This window comes from Triticum dicoccoides, chromosome 6A (genome assembly GCF_002162155.2).
Source record: "Triticum dicoccoides isolate Atlit2015 ecotype Zavitan chromosome 6A, WEW_v2.0, whole genome shotgun sequence".
Lineage (NCBI taxonomy): Eukaryota > Viridiplantae > Streptophyta > Magnoliopsida > Poales > Poaceae > Triticum > Triticum dicoccoides.
The window spans coordinates 67,353,162-67,374,594 of record NC_041390.1 but is presented as its reverse complement, the minus strand read 5'-3'; positions in this window follow the sequence as shown (position 1 = coordinate 67,374,594).

Sequence of the window (21,433 nt, the reverse complement as noted above, 5' to 3'; positions counted from 1 at the left end):
CCTCCGACAGATTGTCCAGCGCCTCCTGTTGGACGGGGGTCACCGGCATGGTGGTCTTGCTCCTCTTGGAAGGAGGTCGCCCACTGGACTCTAGAACCTTTGATGGTTCAGGAGCGGTGTCCGGCCTAGAGCCGGACTTGGAGCCCTGGGGGGTTTTATCCCCTTTACTCCTGGAGTCCGGGAGGTCGCCTTGCGGCGCCTCCAGGACCACCTCCTCCTGGCTTGGAACCTGTTGGGACAACACTTCGGCGTCGTCCGTAGGGCGGGGGGAGGTAGCCGTCATAAGCGAATTCACATCCGACGAGTCCAGTGAACCGCTCGATGACGCGTCGAGCCGGTCTTTGGGTGGGCTGCATAATCATATTCGACATAAGGGAAAGTTGTGCAATAAAGGAATACTATGAATTACTCTGGTATCTGGATACTTACGATTTCGCCAGGGGCTTGGCCCTGAGCGGCCACTCCTCTCCGCCTTCGCCGGCGTTGGTGGAGTAGTCCGGAGGAAGGATTTTCCCCTTCTTGGACCCTTCGGCCTCCCCAGTGAGGGCGGCCTTCCTTTTCTTCTCTCCCCCACTGGAGGGGGAGAGGTCTCTTCTTCCTCCTCCTCGTCTTCATGGGAGGAATGCTCCTTGGAGCCGTCGGATGATGAACCCGACACCTCCTGGCGCCGGGCACTTTTTCGAGTCCCCGTGGCCTTCTTCGTGGCCTTCTTCTCCGGCACCACATAGGGTGCCAGAACCAGCAGCTTCGCCAAGCGGGCATCGGCCGGGTCTTCGGGCAAAGGAGCCGGACAGTCGATCTATCCGGACTTCGCCTGCCAATCCTATCAAAGGTAAGGGAGCTTAGATCCCGCATAGAGTTAAACTATGAAAAACTAATACCCTGTAAAAGGTACAAACAACTTACCACGCTAGTGTGACGCTGCGCGCTGAATCCGCGATCGTTGGTAGCGGATGCGGGAGCCTCGGCGCCCTTGAAAAGCACCTTCCAGGCATCTTCGTACGTCGTGTCGAAGAGCCTGCTCAGAGTTCGGTGCTGCCCCGGGTTGAATTCCCACAGATTGAAGGCCCGTTGTTGACACGGGAGGATCCGGTGGATGAGCATAACCTGGACTACGTTGACACGCTTGAGCTGCTTGTTCACCAGGGTTTGGATGCATGTTTGCAGTCCCATCACCTCTCCTTTGCTGCCCCATGACAGGCCCGTCTCCTTCCAGGACGTGAGCTGCGTTGGGGTCCGGACCGGAACTCGGGGGCTGCGACCCACTCAGGGTCGCGCGGCTTGGTGATGTAAAACCACCCCGATTGCCACCCCTTCAGGGTCTCCAGAAAGGAGCCCTCAAGCCATAAGACGTTGGGCATCTTGCCCACCATGGCGCCTCCGCACTCCGTCTGATTGCCGCGCACCACCTTCGGCTTGACATTGAAAGTCTTGAGCAATAGGCCGAAATGGGGGCGGATGCGGAGGAAAGCCTCGCACACGACGATAAACACCGAGATGTTGAGGATGAAGTTCGGGGCCAGATCATGGAAATCCAGGCCGTAGTAGAACATGAGTCCCCGGACGAATGGGTGGATAGGAAAGCCCAGTCCGTAGAGGAAGTGGGGAAGGAACACTACCCTCTCATGGGGCCTTGGGGTGGGGAGGAGATTCTCCTCTTCGGGAGGCCGGTACGCGATGTCGTTAGACAAGTATCCAGCCTTCCTCAGTTTTTTGATGTGTCCCTCCGTGACGGAGGAGACCATCCACTTGCCTCCCGCTCCGGACATGGCTGGAGAAGGTTGAGGTGGGGAGTGCGGACTTGGGCGCTGGACCTCGAGTGCACGAAAATGGATAGGAAAAGGAGGAAGAAGGCGTAGGTGAAAAGGTGGATCCTTATCCCCTTATATGGGTGGACGCAACTACGTGTCCCCACCAGCCTAGTAAAACTCGCTTATCTCCAAGCACCGTAATCAATGGCGCAGTTGGGTTACCCACGCCCGTATTGATGAGAATCCCGGAATAAGGGGGCACGATCTCTGCTTCGACGAGACGTGCCAAGGAAGCCGCCTCGCATGACACGCTGAGGTGGGACAATAAAACGATTCAAATAAAGGCTTGGTCGTGGTGCAGTGTCACACTACGGAATACGTCAGCAGATTAGATTTGTGTACATATTATTCTCTCTATGGCAATATGTGGAAACTTATTTTGCAGAGCCGGACACTATCTTTGTGTTCAAAATCTTCTTTGAAGTACTTGGAGGAGGAACCCGCCTTGCAATGCTGAAGACAATCTGCGGGCCGGACTCGTCGTCATTGAAGCCTGGTTCAGGGGCTACTGAGGGAGTCCTGGATTAGGGGGTGTCCGGATGGCCGGACTATACCTTCAGCCGGACTCATGGACTATGAAGATACAAGATTGAAGACTTCGTCCCGTGTCCGGGAGGGACTTTCCTTGGCGTGGAAGGCAAGCTTAGCAATACGGATATGTGGATCTCCTACCATTGTAACCGACTTTGTGTAACCCTAACCCTCTCCGGTGTCTATATAAACCGGAGGGTTTTAGTTCGTAGGACAACATACAGAACAACAATCATACCATAGGCTAGCTTCTAGGGTTTAGCCTCTCCGATCTCATGGTAGATCTACTCTTGTACTACCCATATCATCTATATTAATCAAGCAGGACATAGGGTTTTACCTCCATCAAGAGGGCCCGAATCTGGGTAAAACTTCGTGTCCCTTGCCTCCTGTTACCATCCGTCCTAGACGCACAGTTCGGGACCCCCTACCCGAGATCCGCCGGTTTTGACACCGACAGTTCTACCTCAAGTTTTATTATCTTGCAATATTTTGATTGACTAATAATTTATGTGAAAACATCACTAGCAAGAGAACTATCATTATTTATCATAGCAATATAACAAAGGCAAAATTTTATTCTACCAAACCAAACTAGTCCATGCATTCAACCAATAACTTAAACAAGCATTTCAGGCATAACAAAATAACTAGCAAGCAATCATATCTATTTGACAAAATTTTAAAATGCATATAATAAATCATATTCATGTAGAAAAATTCATAGATATTGAAATGAGAATATCCAAATGCTGGTGTGGCTTGCCTTAGTGCAAAGGAGGGTCACACTCCTCGTGGTTGTCTTCAAGGGAAGTTCCTTCTTCTGAAAATATTTAAAAGCCAAAAAACAACATATCAAAAACCGTTATGAAAATCACCAGAAATTCTAGACATCAAGGAAAATTCCACCTTTTGGTGTGCTGCTAGAGCTTTCTAAAACAAACACAATGCAAAAAGAATCAACTCATTTGGACTTATAGGCTAAAAGTTGAGGCTGGTCAAATTTTGGTTAAAACTTGATTAAATTTGAACAATTCAAAAATTATATGGGGGGGTGACGTCCATGGCGTAAAGAGGGATTACATCTCCACTCATACCTCTTCGGGCGCGAGTGGTGAGGCTGATGCTGGGCCCCACCCATTAGGAGAGAGAGAGGGAGAGAAAGATCAGAGCGCGGCGGCGCTCTGCTGGAGCTTACGCCGGTGATGAGTGGGTTTGGGGTTAACCTAGAGGGATAGGTATGGAGAGGGGTTCTCAGCGCACCTGCCCGTACCTGTGGCTTGTCATTGGATTGCCGGAGCTGCTCGCAAGCGGCGGTGGTGGACGGGACTTGTCGGAGAGGAAGAAGGCGACAGCGAGAGGTGGCTCTGGGGGCTCAGCAGCGTCCAGGCGACACTAGAGGAACCCCAATGCTGCACCCGAGAGGTTGGACGAGCTCGAGGGGCACTAGAGCGAGGTGGCTGGGCTGCGGGGGTCGCCAGTGATCTCTGGTCGGGGCGACGGCCAGAGGCCTGCTCGATCGGGCTACAGTGCTCCTACGTGGTCATGGTGGGTGTGAGGAGTGGTGTGAGGCTTGGAATCAAGGAGGGGGCGCTATATATAGCCGGACCGAGAGGGGGTTACGTGGCGCCACCAGCGAACGACGACGAAAGGCTCGAGTGAGAGGGGGCAAGGGTTCAGCGCGAAGGCGGGAGCTGTCCATGCTCGCGGACGAGCACAAGAGGCAAGGGGGAAGAGGACAAGGGCACGAGCGCACTGTGTCTTTTGGCCGCAACGTTCCCATGCTCGCTGCAGTGTCTCCGGCGTTGGCGAGTGCCAACGAGGGTTGAAGGGTGAAGAGTCGAGGCTGGTGGCGCAATGCGGCAGTCGTCGGCGAGCTCTGGCTCAAGGACGCGCCGAATAGAGGCGTTGGCGCTACTCAGAGCGCGTCGAGCACCTGGCAGGCCTCGTGTCCACACGCGGTCACCGCCCTGGCATGGTCAAAACGGAGCCCACACATGGCCAAACCATGTCTGGGCTAAAGTCCATGTAGTGTTTAGTCTAGGGGAGCTGAGGACTCATCGCCAGGCCGACCAGATGCGACGCTACCAACTTGGCAAGTTTCTGACCAGGAACTTGGTCACCAAGTTTTGCTAGCTTCTAGATGGCCATTAGGGCTGATCTCCTGGGGTTAAGGTTTTCTTAGGAGGGTGAAGAGGCTCAAGGAAAATCAAGGCCAAAGGATCAAGGAAAAATGTACTTGTTGTACAAACTAAAATTTTGTGCCAGAAGAGAAATTATTTTCTATAGCAAAAATATTACAAAAAGTCATGCAATATTTTTGCTTGGGAAGGTGGGTCAAGGTTCAAAGAATACTCAGGAATTATTTCAGATGTTTGGGAGCAATAAAAATGGGGGTTGCTTTTGAGCACTAGGTTCTGAAATGAGTTTTTGAGGGAAAAATGAATATTTTGCTTTTATGAAAAATATTCATTCGATTAATTTGAGGATTATTCAGAGAACTAAAGTTGAATGAGGAGTAGATAGGTCAATTGGGTGAAAGTCAAGGGCATGCCGAAGTGACAAGTCCATTTGAATTGATTCCAAAAACTCAAATCCAAAGCAAAGGCAAAACCATGTCCGGAAAATGGGAGATGGCAAAAACCAGGCTGTCACAAACCTCCCCCACTTAGGATGAATCTCGTCCTCGATATTCGGTTGCTTGGGAAAATCATTATGAGTAAGCAGTCCTTAAAAATTCCTCTCTTTCCCAGGCTGCCTCTTCCTCGGTGTGATGTTCCCATTGAACCTTGTAAAACCTTATTTCTTTGCTGCGAGTGACTTTTTCTGTCTCATCCAATATTCTGATTGGCTTTTCCTCATATGTCAAATCCTTAGCCAGTTCTATCTCTGCCATATCAGTCCTTTTCTCCGGTGGTGAGATACATCACCTTAGCTCTGAGACATGAAACACATTGTGCACCTCTAACAGTTCGGGTGGCAATTCCAATTGATATGTAACTGTTCCGACTATGGCCATGACTGGAAACGGACCGATATATCTGGGTGCCAATTTTCGTGGGGGTAACTCGGAGATAGACGTGTTCTCTGGGTTCCAAGCTGATCTGATGGTGTCATAATAACTTTTCTGTCGAGATTTGGCCAACTGCAGTCTGTCTCGGATTTCCTTGACTTGCTTCTTAGCTTCGATCATCAAATCAGTCTCGAAAATATGGCGGTCTCCGGTTTGAGACCAATTGAGCGGATTGCGGTACTTACGGCCATACAGAGCTTCAAAGGGTGACATATTTAAGCTGGTCTAGAAAGTGTTGTTGTAGGAAAACTTGGCATAGGGCAGAAATTATTCCCACTTGGGCCCTTGGGCCATTGCACATGCACAGAGCATATCTTGGAGTATTTGGTTTACTCGCTCAGTTTTTCCATCTCTCCTGGGATGATACACCGTACTGTATTTCAGAGCAGTTCCCAAGGCTTGATGTAGTATGGACCAAAATGCTGAAGTGAAGAGAGATCCTCTATCCGAAGTGATATTCTTTGGTACTCCATGCAGACTGACGATTTGGGACACATATAATTGTGCAAGTTGATCGACATGGTAGGTTATCCGGATGGGGAGAAAATGTGCCACCTTCGTTAATGTGTCCACTATGACACATATTGCGTCATTTCCTCGGTGAGTCCTTGGTAAACCGATGATGAAATCCATGAAGACATCGTCCCATTTCCATTGTGATATAGGTAAAGGTTGAAGGAGTCCGGCGGGTTTTCGGTATTCCGCCTTCACCTTCTTGGATATATCACAATAAGCCACAAAGTAAATAATGTCGTTCTTCATTCCGTTCCACCAGAATACCTAACGAAGGTCTTCATACATTTTAGTGCCACCAGGGTGAATTGAGTATGGAGATTCATGTGCTTCTGTCAATATTTTCTTCCCCAGACCTTCTTGGTTGGGTACGCAAATCCTTCCTCAGAATCTTAGCGTGCCATGCTGATCTCTAGAGAAATCCCGTGTGTGCCCTTCTTGCATACGCTTGGCATATAATTGAAATGATTTATCATATTCTTGAGCGCTAATAATTTCTTCTTCGAGGGTAGGAGCAACTTCCAATATACTGGCAAGACTGGCATCCATGATTAACCAATTAAGCCGGGCAATTTCCTCATAAAGCTCAGGAGGCAAAGATTCAATTAGAGCATTCAGGTTGGCCGGCTTGCGGTTGAGAGCGTCAGCAACCACATTAGCTTTGACCGGGTGATAATTTATACCGAGGTCACAATCCTTAACCAACTTGAGCCATCTTCGCCGACGAAGGTTCAAATCGGGCTGAGTGAATATATACTTGAGACTCTAGTGGTCGGTAAATATCTGGCACCTCTTTCCAATAAGATAATGTCTCCAAATCTTCAAAGCATGCACCACCGCAGCCAATTCCAAATCTTGAGTGGGATAATTTCCCTCGTGTGCCCGTAGTTGTCGGGATGCATCAGCCACAACCTTGCCATCTTGCATAAGTACGCATTCAAGACCTTTTCTGGAGGCGTCATAGTAGACATCAAAACTGCGGTAGATGTCGGGAAGGGTCAATACTTGTGCTGGCGTTAGTCCGGTTTTTACCTCCTTGAAACTCCGTTCACAGTCCTCGGTCCATGCAAACTACTTATCCGTCATTAGGAGCTCTTTCATGGGCTTAGCAATCTTGGAGAATCCTTCAATAAAACAGCGATAATATCCGGCTAGTCCAAGGAAACTTCGGATTTCTGAGACTGTCGTGGGTGCGCACCAATCAAGCACATCATTTACTTTGCTTGGATACACAACTATTCCTTCTGCCCAAAGAACATGGCCTAAAAATCCAACTTGCTTGAGCCAAAACTCACATTTTCTGAACTTGGCGTAGAGCTGATGGTCACGGAGCCTCTGCAAAACTGCTCGGAGGTGGTCCTTGTGTTCGTTTTTGCTTTTTGAGTAAATGGGGATATCATCGATGAACACCACCACAAATTTTTCCAAGAAGTCCATAAACACCTTATTCATCATATGCATGAAGAAGGCTGGGGCGTTGGTGAGACCGAATGACATAATGATGTACTCATAGAGACCGTACCGTGTGGTGAACGTGGTCTTGGGAATACCTTCCTTCTTTATTTTGAGTTGATGATATCCGGTCCTCAAATCAATTTTGGAGAATACTTTGGTCCCACTGAGTTGATCAAACAAATCATCAATCCTTGGTAGCAGATACTCATTTTTGATGGTGATGTCATTCAGGTGCCGGTAGTCTACGCACATCCAAAGACTCCCATGCTTTTTATCCACGAATACCGCGGGTGACCCCCACGGTGAAGAGCTTGGGCGGATCCCTTCTGCAGCATTTCATCCAATTGTTTCTTTAATTCACCAATTCTGATGATGGCATCCGATAATATTTCTTGTGTATCGATGTGGTTCCAGGAACCAAGTCAATTGCAAACTCAAGTTCTCTGTCTGGCGGTATTTCTGGTAATTCCTCAGGAAATACATCGGGATACTCACTAACCATCAGAATCAATTCCACCTCTTCAGCCACGGAAGTGAAAAACATATCCTTCTTGGGTATGCTTTTCCGGGCATAAAAGCTTGCGGTGCAACCCTCCTAATTTGCCATGGTAACTTCTCTGGCCGCACAGTTGATGCATAATTGGTATTGGTCAATCAATTCATTCCCAGAATAATATCCAATTTGTCGGAATTGATGATTATCAGAGACGTTCGAAACTTGACTCCCTTGATATCAATTTCCAGATTACGGCAGACCAGATTGCTTCTGAGCAAGGATCCCGGGGATTGTACCAGCATATTTTTTCCCAAAATCGAGCAAGGAAATTCATTTTGGGCAGCAAAACTCCACGAAATAAAAGAGGGGGAAGCCGCAGAGTCAAATAAAATTATGGCAGGTATGTTATTAATAGGAAACATACCAATGACGACTTCTGGGTCCTCTTGGGCTTCATCGGCGGAGATATGATGGATTTGCTCTTGGATGGCACTCGGGCCAGGATATGGCTCCAGATAGTTGACTTGCGGTCGGAATGGAGTTGTTGACTTGCTGTTCTTGGGGCACTGCCTGGCATAATGTCTGGATTGCCCACAACTGAAAACATGAATTGTTGCGCTGACAATCTTCACACACCGGGCTGGTCACGATATTCTTGACATGAGTGGTTGTCTTGTTGACATTTTGCTACCAGTTGGGTTTGTACTCAATCTGAGTCTGTTGCGACGTACGAGCCTTCTGCACAGGTTGCATATCCTTCTTAGGCTCAAATTTGCGCTTGTTGTCATTATTAGCTAGCCCGCTGTCATGCATGAGCTTGTGTTCCCTTTCTATGATCAGAGCCTTGTTCACCAGAGTTTGGAAGTCCGGAAAATCAAACATGCTGAGAGCGCACCTGAGATGCCGATTCAGTCCTCCAGGAAATCTGTCAACCTTTCGTTCTTCGGTGGACACATCATAGAGTGAGTAGCGGGCCAAATGGTTGAATTTATTCAAGTACTCGCCGACTGACATGCTTCCCTGAGTGAGAGAGAGGAATTCGTGCTGCTTGATTTTCGTAACTCCGGAGGGAATATGATACTTTCGGAAATGATCCTCGAATTTGGTCCAAGTAATTTCCTCGTCTACAGGCCACATGGCCTTAGCATTATCCCACCATATCGCGGCAGCTCCTTCAAGATAATGAGTCGCAAAGGGAACCTTGTCTCCTCCTTCAGTGCGAGAAATTTCCAGTTCCTTCTCAGTAGTCCTTAACCAATGATCAGCGTCCAATGGATCAATAACTTGACTGAAACTGGGAGGCTTGGTTCGCTGGAAATCTGACAACTTGGAGTAATGACCATTCTGATGTCCATTCTGCCCAACCATAACTTGCACTCTTTTCAGAAGTTCCATCAGATCGTTGTTCCTTCTTTCTTCAATCATTCGCATGATTTGTTCAGTAGAAGGCGGATGTGGCGGTGGAGGCGGAGGTGGCTGATACGGCTCGGGGGATTGTCCTTCCTATCTTGCGGAGCGACGAATAGGGACATCCTCACAAGCTTGGTTGCTGCTACCTCCCCGTGGCATCCTATTATTTATTTTCTCAATGCAAAGTAACCGCGATGAGAAATATCCAAATATGGGGGAAAAGCCAGTGGCAAATCTAGAAGAAAACAATGAAAGAAACCAAGGCGAATTAAAAGAAAGTTCCAACATGATTATACGTAGACTCAACATAAGAGTTTAAACATCATGACAGGGTCACTACCCTCATACATGAAACTAAGCATCATAACACGTGCGTCTACATCCATACATCACACTCCTGCCGACGGGATACTCTAGCAATCTATTGCTCGGATGGCGCTACTGCAGGTTCCTCTCCTGAGACAGACCCAGATCTTGAACTAATAGTGGTGACCTCCGAGTTAAGAGAGACGCGACGACGCTGCCTCGAGGACTCTCCCTCAGGGGCAGGTGCGGGATGGGATCTAAGCATAGGAGCTGTAGGAGTGGCGACAAGAGAAGCGCACGCAGCAGGGGCACTGCGAGGGGTTACAGGCAAAGGGGTAGTGGTATTATGAGTGGTGGCAGAGGCTGGTGGAACATATGGAGTGAAACCGACAATAGGGAGGGGGTTCCTATTACGAGCAGCGGCGAGAGCTATCCGGGCGCGGTTTAGCTCCCGAGCTAACTCGTAGTTCAGGAGATAACTGGCAGTGATATAGCGAGAAAGGTGGCTAGTAGGATGATCACACTCCGGATTAATCAAAGGAAAGCGGATATGCCCGTTCTCGTGGAGAGATGGGTAGTAAGAGAAACTTGGATGGGTGTGCATGCGAACCTCGTTGTGGTGCAAGTCTACAAGAGCTTCGAGTGCAACAAACTGGACCGCCTGAGATGGCGTAGAAGCGAGACCACCCTTAGTAGAACGAGTGTAAGCACTGGAAGGGGAACTGTGGTCTAGAGTGACCTCAGCATAATACTCATACAATGCCCCGGCCAGTGATATGTCTCCGTCGTATCTACTTTTCCAAACACTTTTGCCCTTGTTTTCGACTCTAACTTGCATGATTTGAATGGAACTAACCTGGACTGACGCTGTCTTCAGCAGAATTGCCATGGTATTATTTTTGTGCAGAAATAAAAGCTCATGGAATGACCTGAAAATCAATGGAGAAGTATTTTGGAATATATAAAAAATACTGTAAGGAAGATCCATGTCAGGGGGGCTCCACCTGTCCATGAGGGTGGGGGGAGCGCCTTCCCCCTGGGCGCGCCCCCTGCCCCGTGGGCCCCCTGACGCTCCACCGACCTCAACTCCAACTCTATATATTCATGTTCGGGGAGAAAAAAACCAGAGAGAAGGATTCACCGTGTTTTACGATATGGAGCTGTAGCCAATCCCTAATCTCTCTCAGGAGGGCAGATCTAGAGTCCGTTCGGGGCTCCGGAGAGGGGAATCCGTCGTTGTCGTCATCATCAACCATCCTCCATCACCAATTTCATGATGCTCACCACCGTGCATGAGTAATTCCATCGTAGGCTTGCTAGACGGTGATGGGTTGGATGAGATTTATCATGTAATCGAGTTAGTTTTGTTAGGGTTTGATCCCTAGTATCCACTATGTTCTGAGATTGATGTTGCTATGACTTTTCTATGCCTAATGCTTGTCACTAGGGCCCGAGTGCCATGATTTCAGAACTGAACCTATTATGTTTTCATGAATATATGTCAGTTCTTGATCCTATCTTGCAAGTGTATAGTCACCTACTATGTGTTATGATGCGGCAACCCCGAAATGACAATAATCAGGACCACTCCCGGTGATGACCGTAGTTTGAGGAGTTCATGTATTCACTATGTGTTAATGCTTTGGTCTGGTACTCTATTAAAAGGAGGCCTTAATATCCCTTAGTTTCCAATAGGACCCCGCTGCCACAGGAGGGTAGGACAAAAGATGTCATGCAAGTTCTTTTCCATAAGCATGTATGACTATATTCGGAATACATGCCTACATTACATTGATGAATTGGAGCTAGTTCTGTGTTACCCTAGGTTATGACTGTTACATGATCAATCACATCTTGCATAATTCTCTATCACCGATCCATTGCCTACGAGCTTTCCATATATTGTTCTTCGCTTATTACTTTTTCGTTGCTATTATTATCATCACTATAAAATATCAAAAATATTACTTTTGCTACTGTTACCTTTGCCACTGTTACCACTACTATCATATTACTATGCTACTAAACACATTGTTGCAGATACTAAGTTTCCAGGTGTGGTTGAATTGACAACTCAGCTACTAATACTTGAGAATATTCTTTGGCTCCCCTTGAGTCAAATCAATTAATCTGGGTTGAATACTCTACCCACGAAAACTGTTGTGATCCCCTATACTCGTGGGTTATCAAGACTATTTTCTGGCGCCGTTGCCGGGGAGCATAGCTCTATTCTTTGAGTCACTTGGGATTTATATCTGCTTATCACTATGAAGAACTTGAAAGACGCTAAAACAAAAATTTATCCCTCAACTATGAGGGGATGTAAGGAACTGCCATCTAGCTCTACACTTGATTCACCTTCTGTTTTGAGTAAGCTTGCGACACCTAAACCTGCTTCTACTATTAATTCTAATATGTCACATGTTCTTGATGATGCCACTTTTGCTATGCATGATACTTATGATGAAACTACTTCTATGCTTGATACTACTGTGCCACTTGGTGAATTTCTTGATGAACAACTTGCTAAGGCTAGAGAGAATGAAATTATTGAAACTGATAATATTGATGAAAGTGATGATGAAGACTCTCCCCCTAGATATGAATTACCTGTTGTGCCTGAGGGCTGTCTTATGGATGAAGAAACTGCTAGAGATTTTCTTGCTTGCAATGATAGTAGTAATCTTAAGAAATTATTAGCTAAGCTGAAACAAAAAACTCTTAATGCTAGAATGAAATATGATCCTGCTTATGCTACCTCACCTATCTTTGTCATTGATAAGGATTATGATTTCTCTGTCGACCCTGAGATAATTACCTTAGTTGAATCTGATCCTTTCTATGGCTATGAATCTTAAACTGTTGTGGAACATCGTACTAAATTAAATGATATAGCTACCCTATTCACTAATGATGAGAAAACTTTCGATTATTATATCCTTAAATTATTTCCGTTCTCATTAAAGGGTGATGCTAAGATATGGTTTAATTCTCTTGATCCTGGTTGTGTGCGTAGTCCCCAGGATATGATTTATTACTTCTCTCCTAAATATTTCCCCGCTCATAAGAAAGAAGCTGATATAAGGGAAATATATAACTTTGTGCAAATTGAAGTAGAGAGTTTCCCACAAGCTTTGGGGAGGCTTCTCCAATTACTTAATGCTTTGCCTGACCATCCTCTTAAGAAAAATGAAATACTTGATATCTTTTATAATGGACTAACCGATGCTTCCAGAGACCACCTGGATAGTTGTGTCGGTTGTGTTTTCAGGGAAAGAACACCAGATGAAGCTGAAATTCTATTGAATAATATGTTGACCCATGAAAATAATTGGACACTTCCTGATCCAATTCCCGATCCAATACCTGAACCAACTCCTAAGCCAACTCCGAAGAAGAGGGTTATTCTATTTCTCAGTCCTGAAGATATGCAAGAGGCAAAGAAATCTATGAAGGAAAAATGTATTAAAGCTGAAGATGTTAAGAATTTACCTCCTATTGAAGAAATACATGGTCTTGATAACCCGACACAGGTAGTAAAGGTAAATTCTCTCTATAGATATGATAAAGTTGAAATTCCATTTACTAAGTTTGCTAGCCCATGCTTGCATGAGTTTGATGACTTTATGGTTAAACAAGAAAACTTCAATGCTTATTTTGGTAGAGAATTAAAACACAATGTTGATATGCTTGAACACTTGGGTGATTATATGGATAATATTAAAGGTGAACTTAAAATCATTAGTAAACATGCTTCTATGGTTACCACTCAAGTAGAACAAGTACTTAAGGCTCAGAATGATTTGCTCAATGAATTAAATAGTAAGAAAAATGATAATGTTGTTAGAGTTATGACTAGAGGAGGTAAAATGACTCAGGAACCTTTGTATTCTGAGGGCCATCCTCAGAGAATTAAGCAAGATTCTCAGAGAAATAATATAGATGCACCTAGTCCTTCTATGAGGAAGAAAGAGGAAAATGATAGGATTTTGCATGCTTCTAGTGAACCTGTTGTATACACACCTGAGAATCCCAATGACATTTCTATTTCTGATGCTGAAACACAATCTGGTAATGAACATGAACCTGGTGATAATGTTAATGATGATGTTCAAGTTGATGCTCAACCTAGCAATGATAACGATGTAGAAATTGAACCTGTTGTTGATCTTGATAACCCACAATCAAAGAATCAACGTTATGAGAAGAGAGACTTTGTTGCTAGGAAGCACGATAAAGAATGAGAACCATGGGTTCAGAAACCCATGCCCTTTCCTCCTAAACCATCAAAGAAAAAGGATGATGAGGAATTTGAGCGTTTTGCTGATATGATTAGACCTATCTTTTTGCGTATGCGTTTGATTGATATGCTTAAAATGAATCCTTATGCTAAATATATGAAAGAAATTGTTACAAATAAAAGAAAGATACTGGAAGCTGAAATTTCCACCATGCTTGCTAATTATACTTTTAAGGGTGGAATACCAAAGAAACTAGGAGATCCAGGAGTACCAACTATACCATGCTCCATTAAAAGAAATTATGGTAGAACTGCTTTATGTGATCTTGGAGCTGGTGTTAGTGTTATGCCTCTCTCTTTATATCGTAGACTTGATTTGAATAAGTTGACACCTACTGAAATATCATTGCAAATGGCTGATAAATCAACTGCTATACCTGTCGGTATTTGTGAGGATGTGCCTGTTGTGGTTGCAAACGTTACTATTTTAACAAACTTTGTTATTCTTGATATTCCCGAGGATGATAGGATGTCTATTATTCTTGGAAGACCCTTTTTGAATACTGCAGGGGCTATTATTGATTGCAACAAAGGCAATGTCACTTTTCATGTTAATGGTAATGAGCATACGATACACTTTCCAAGGAAACAACCTCAAGTCCACAGTATCAATTCTATTAGAAAATTCCATCGATTATTATTGGAGGTTTTAAATTTCCTCTTTCTACTGTTAAGAAGATGATATTCTTATTATTGGGGACATGCATATCCCCGTCGAGGTAACATAGTGTTATTCGAAATTTCTCCAGTTTCATGCAATTCAGAATGAGTTTGTTAACAAGACTTGATCAACCTTGTAAGTGGATTCCATTTGATGAGCATGAGATAGATGAAGTTAGAAAGCACAACCTTCTGTACCTTCCTTTTACTTTCTGTTATTTAGATTAAATAAAGTAAAAATAGTATTTTCTGTCTGTTTTCTGAATTATCTATGCAATTAAAAAATAGCCCAAAAATAAAAGTTCTCCAAATGCCCTAAAAATTACATATGATTTTTTCTGGAATATATAAGAATATTTGGCACTGAGAACACAACAGGGGGAGCAAGCACCTGTCCACGAGGGTCCAGGGCGCGCCCCCCTACCTCGTAGGCCCATGGTGGCTCCTCTCCACTTATTCCAGCCACCACACGCTCCTTCTTCCTCCCACAAACATAACTAACCAGCTCAAACCTGAGTCCAAGCTCATTTTGCTGCCATTTTTGATCTCCTTGCTCAAAGCACCTCTCACAGGACTGCTCTGGGGGATTGTTCCTTGGTATGTGACTCCTCCAATGGTCCAATTAGTTTTTTTTCTAGTGCTTCATTCATTGCATATTTTTGCTGCTTAGGTGACCCTGTTCTTGAGCTTGCATGTCAAATTTATGTGGTCAAAAGTAGTTTTGATGCATGATATTGCCTCTAGGCACTTGTAGGAGTAGTTGCTATCAATATTGTTGAGTTTGGTTCACTTTTATTTTGAAGTTACTAAAAATTTCAGAAATTTTCAGAAAAAGATGAAGAGATTTTGGAGGGGCTGATCGAGCCGAAGCTCGAAGGATAAGCAAAGTGAGGAGGATAAGAGGCCCAAATATAATCTCCCTCGCACCGCGGAAGTTCGGCCGTGTGAATGGCCTTGTGATAATTTCTTGAGAGCAGCCGGGATTTATGATGATTTCTATGAATTGGCTAAGAATGCAGGCCTCACCACCTTCCTCCATGAGCAACGCGAACAGTATCTCTTACTCACAAATATCTTTATGCAAAACTTTCATTTCCATGCTAGGAGCTCACCACCTACGGTGGAATTTTATTTATATGATGAGCATAAGGAGATGTCACTTCATGATTTCTGTCAATTTTGTTTGATCCCTTTCAAGGGCGGCATAGAGGAACCACATTGTGACAATGTGGATAGGTTTATTGACACCATTACTATAGGGGAAATGACGAAGGTTTCTGACGCACGAATTACTAGCATACACTTTCCTCTTCTATGTTACTTTTCTATATTTGCTAGTAGATGTTTAATTGGGCACGAAAACTGTGGAAACCCGAGTGCCCCTGATTTTGTTATTTTGTGCCATGCCTTATTTCGTGATGACACATTCAGTATGGCGTTATTATTGCAAAGCGGTTAAATCTTAACCGTACTAAGGGCCCCGTCCTTGGAGGCATTTTCCCCTCGCGCCTCGCTGCACACTTTAACATACCTATTAGGCATTATGAGAAGGAAGAGAAGTTACTGCCTCCTGTTTATCAAGATTATAAGAGTATGGTAGCACATGATTTTATTTTGAAGAATAGGGAAAGGGCGCTTAAGTACAAATTAATATTTGGTAAAAGTCATCCTGAGACTATTACCTTGCCTGCTCCTTCCTGGTTTGATTTATCTGCAGGCAAGTACCTTGTTCCATTGGAGGCCATTCACGCCTACTGGAACCCTACATCAGCTACAGAGCCGGAGCCGGAACAGCAATTTGATCCTCCATGACAGTTTGATTATCAGTGGGATCCGGAGGTGATTGCCAACCAGTGGCAATCCGAGGCTTTTTCATAGTACGACCCCAGCTATTACTTTGGATATCCGCCAGGCCAGCCATGGCCATAGACCAACTTAGGCCAAACGTCTAAGCTTGGGGGAGTACGTATTTCTCACCGATATTACATTCATGTTCAGACACTCATTGCTAGTTGTCGGTGCTCATACTTTTTCATTGTATCATCCATGCTAGTTTATCTTCGTTTTTATGCTTTCTTGTGTGTTTAATAAACCTTAAGAAAAACCAAAAAATTAGTTGTAGCTTTTAGCTAGTTTACTTTCCATGCCTGCGTGTAGTAATAATTAAAAAGAAAACCCAAAAGGATTTCTTGTTCTTCTTTTGCTTGTTGGGAGCTTTCCCGTGTAAATAGATTTATTTCTTTTTCTTTTCTTTGGGGGTCGATAGGAGAAGACCATAATGAAAATGTTAAAGTGGCTCATGTATGCATTATCATTGATCTGACAAAGAGCACATATTACCTTGTCTTCTCTCTTGCATTGAATGCTTGCAGATTCCAGCTTAATCCAATGCACATGAACTATTATCATTATCCACACTATTCGGTCATGCAAGTGAAAGGCAATATTGATGATTATATGAGGAACTTATTGAGATGAGAAAAGCTGGTATGAACTCGACCTCTACGATATTTGTCTTCGTTTTTGTAAGTATGGTTAGTTCATCGTTCCTGATTCAACCTATTATGAATAAACATGTTTGCAATTACAATTAGAGATTATAGTTGATTATGCCATGCTTAATTAGCTAGGAGCTTATAACGGTTTACCTTGCATGCCAACATGCTATTAAAATGGTTGTGATGTGGTATGATAGGGTGGTATCCCCTTTTGAACGATTTGAGTGGCTTGACTTGGCACATGTTCACGCATGTAGTTGAAACAAAATCAACATAGCCTCTATGATATTTATGTTCATGGTGCATTATATCCTAATCATGCTTGCATTCAGTGTTGATTAATTTTAATGCATGTTCATGACTGTTGTTGCTCTCTAGCTGGTCGCTTCCCAATGTTTTGCTAGCCTTCACCTGCACTAAGCAGGAATACTGCTTGTGCATCCAATCCCATAAACCCCAAAGTTATTCCATATGAGTCCACCATACCTATCTATATACGGTATCTACATGTCGTTCCAAGTAAATTTATATGTGCCAAACTCTAAACCTCCAAATAAATATCCTGTTTTGTATGCTCGAATAACTCATGTATCAACTAGGGCTATCCGTATCTCCCATGTTAGGCGGGTTATTCTCAAGAGGAGTGGACTCCGCTCCTCACTCATGAGAAAATGGCAGGTCATCGGGATGCCCAGTCCCATGGTTTATGCAAATCAAATCAAAATAACTGCAAATAGAACTCCCTTGGGGCTGTTGTTAGTTGGAGGCACTCATTGTTCCGAGCAAGCCATGGATTGATGCCTGTTGGTGGAGGGGGAGTATAAACTTTACCGTTCTGTTTGGGAACCGCCTACATTGTGTGTAGCATGGAAGATATCGCCATCTCTTGGTTGTTATGTTCACAATGAAAGTACACGGCTCACAATATTATTCATATCTATTTCAAAACAGAGCTCTGGCACCTCTACAAATCCCTGCTTCCCTCTGCGAAGGGCCTATCCATTTACTTTTATGTTAAGTCATCATCCTCTTATTAAAAAGCACCAGTTGGAGAGCACCACTGTCATTTGCATCCATTATTGTTAGTTTACATTGAGTATGACTTGACTGGATCTCTTTTACCATGAATTACAATGTCTAGTCAGTCCTTGATCTTTAAAGGTGCTCTGCATTTATGTTTTGCAGTCTCAGAAAGGGCTAGCGAGATACCAGCTTGTTATATCATAGCATGATTGTTTTGAGAAAGTGTTGTCATCCGAGACTTATTATTATTGCTCGCTAGTTGATTATGCCATTGATAAGAGTAAACATGATACCTAAATGTTATTGTGAATATGGTTAGTTCATAACCTTTGCTAAAAACTTGAATGCTGGCTTTACATACTTACAACAACAAGAGCAAATAGAGTTTGTAAAAGTTTTTCTTTATCACTTTCAGTTTATCAACTGAATTGCTTGAGGACAAGCAATGGTTTAAGCTTGGGTGAGTTGATATGTCTCCGTCGAATCTACTTTTCCAAACACTTTTGCCCTTGTTTTGGACTCTAACTTGCATGATTTTAATGGAACTAACCCGGACTGACGCTGTTTTCAGCAGAATTGCCATGGTGTTATTTTTGTGAAGAAATAGAAGTTCTCGGAATGACCTGAAAATCAATGGAGAATTACTTTGGAATATATAAAAAATACTGGAAGGAAGATCCACGTCAAGGGAGCCTCCACCTGTCCCTGAGGGTGGGGGGCGCGCCTGCCACCCCTGGGCGCGTCCCCCTGCCTCGTGGGCCCCCTGATGGTCCACCGACCTCAACTCCAACTCTATATATTCATGTTCGGGGAGAAAAAACCAGAGAGAAGGATTCATCGCGTTTTGCGATACGGAGCCGCCGCCAAGCCCTAATCTCTCCCGGGAGGGCTGATCTGGAGTCTGTTCGGGGCGCCGGAGAGGGGAATCCGTCGCCGTCATCATCATCAACCATCCTCCATCACCAATTTCATGATGCTCACCGCCATGCATGAGTAATTCCATCATAGGCTTGCTAGACGGTGATGGGTTGGATGAGATTTATCATGTAATCGAGTTAGTTTTGTTAGGGTTTGATCCCTAGTATCCACTATGTTCTGAGATTGTTGTTGCTATGACTTTGCTATGCTTAATGCTTGTCACTAGGGCCCGAGTGCCATGATTTCAGATCTGAGCCTATTATGTTTTCATGAATATATGTGAGTTCTTGATCCTATCTTGCAAGTGTATAGCCACCTAATATGTGTTATGATCCGGCAACCCCGAAGTGACAATAATCGGGACCACTCCCGATGATGACCGTAGTTTGAGGAGTTCATGTATTCACTATGTGTTAACGCTTTGGTCGTGTACTCTATTAAAAAGAGGCCTTAATATCCCATAGTTTCCAATAGGACCCCGCTGCCACGGGAGGGTAGGACAAAAGATGTCATGCAAGTTCTTTTCCATAAGCATGTATGACTATATTTGGAATACATGCCTACATTACATTGATGAATTGGAGCTAGTTCTGTGTCAGCCTAGGTAACGACCGTTACATGATGGATCGCATCTAGCATAATTATCTATCACGGATCCATTGCCTACGAGCTTTCCATATATTGTTCTTCGCTTATTACTTTTCCATTGCTAATATTATCATCACTATAAAACACCAAAAATATTACTTTTGCTACTGTTACCTTTGCCACTATTACCACTACTGTCATATTACTTTGCTACTAAACACTTTGCTGTAGATACTAAGTTTCCAGGTGTGGTTGAATTGACAACTCAACAACTAATACTTGAGAATATTCTTTGGCTCCCCTTGTGTTGAATCAATAAATGTGGGTTGAATACTCTACCCTTGAATACTGTTGCGATCCCCTATACTTGTGGGTTATCAGCCAGATGCTCCTGATACACCTGATACCCTCGAATAGAGTCGTCGCCACACGTTCTGAAGCAGGTGCGGCGATGTATACGAAGCTGGCGCAGGATGGTACAAGATCGGAACTGGAGCCATCTACACTCACAACCATCATACGATTAGTAATAACAACAAATAACCATGCATGCAATGCAGCAACCAATTTCTATGACTACCGGCACTGAGACAAAACTATTTATCGTTCCACTAACGCACTAACGGTCTAGCGTGTCCTACAATCAGCGCTGCTCTGATACCAAACATTGTGGGACCCCGGCTCAGAGCAACCGGTTTATCTTGCATTGACAGCCCAAAGATCAAGTCTTCTGGCAACACACAACAACATGGTACAGAAACAACCGCTTTATTAATGCTAGCGGATTACACGGGTCTGATATTACATCGAGATAAGAGGCCAAGCGGCACCCACGGTGCGGCTGAATAGTATGTATATTATTTAATGAACATAAAGGGCCCTCGATTACACGAACTACGCGGCAGCGGAAAAACGATGGAGTGGAATTCCATACCACAGGGACACCTACGTGGACACGGCCTAGATGCGGGAAGCTCTCCGATGCGAAACGACTTGCCTAAAAATGGACATGACACGCTAGGTCAGTACATTGAATGTACTTGCAAGCTCACAACAAACATAAGCATAATGACAAACAATATCATGACCGTTAATCAGGTTAATGCAATACAAGCAATACTACTAATGCAGTGAACCCAAAATATGCATCGAGTCCCACGGACTCGCTTACCAGACGGGTTACCTCGTAACCAAACAGTGATCCTACCCGGATCACAACTAAAACCAATCACTCATGATCAGCTCATGATCTCCAGATTCATGAGTGCCATCAATAGTTATTTAGTGTGCAAGATTAATAATAAAAGTTTATCCATGGTGTGACTTACTTCCGAGTTGTTCCCATAACCAAGGACGCGGCTATCGATAGATTTAATACACTCTTCAGAGGTAGTGCACATTACCCACACCACGGAATCCAGGACTCACCCTCCCATTCGGGTGGACCAACATCATTCTGACGAAACCCTCCCCTTGTCATGACACTCTCCCGGCGACTCCGACAAACTCCCTTTCAGGGCTATGTCCTAGGTGGCCCCGTGCCTTCCAAAGATACCAACGGCCACCGTCGTGGCAAAACGGTCCCAAACGGGGACAAGGTACCATAAAAACAAATGGGCACACAAGGCTATGTCTGCTTACCGGGCCAGGGTATGCACGCCCATAACATTCCCTCGTTGAAGATACCGGCGAGAGGCACAACAAAGGATCGAATCAAGACCTCCCACAAGGTAAATGTGGTCGCACCGAGAAAACCCGATTCAGTGGCACCATCACTTGATCAACATCATATTCAAGTTGGACATTATTAACAGGTTTAACTTGAATAAAAATTTAAACTACCAAGTCATA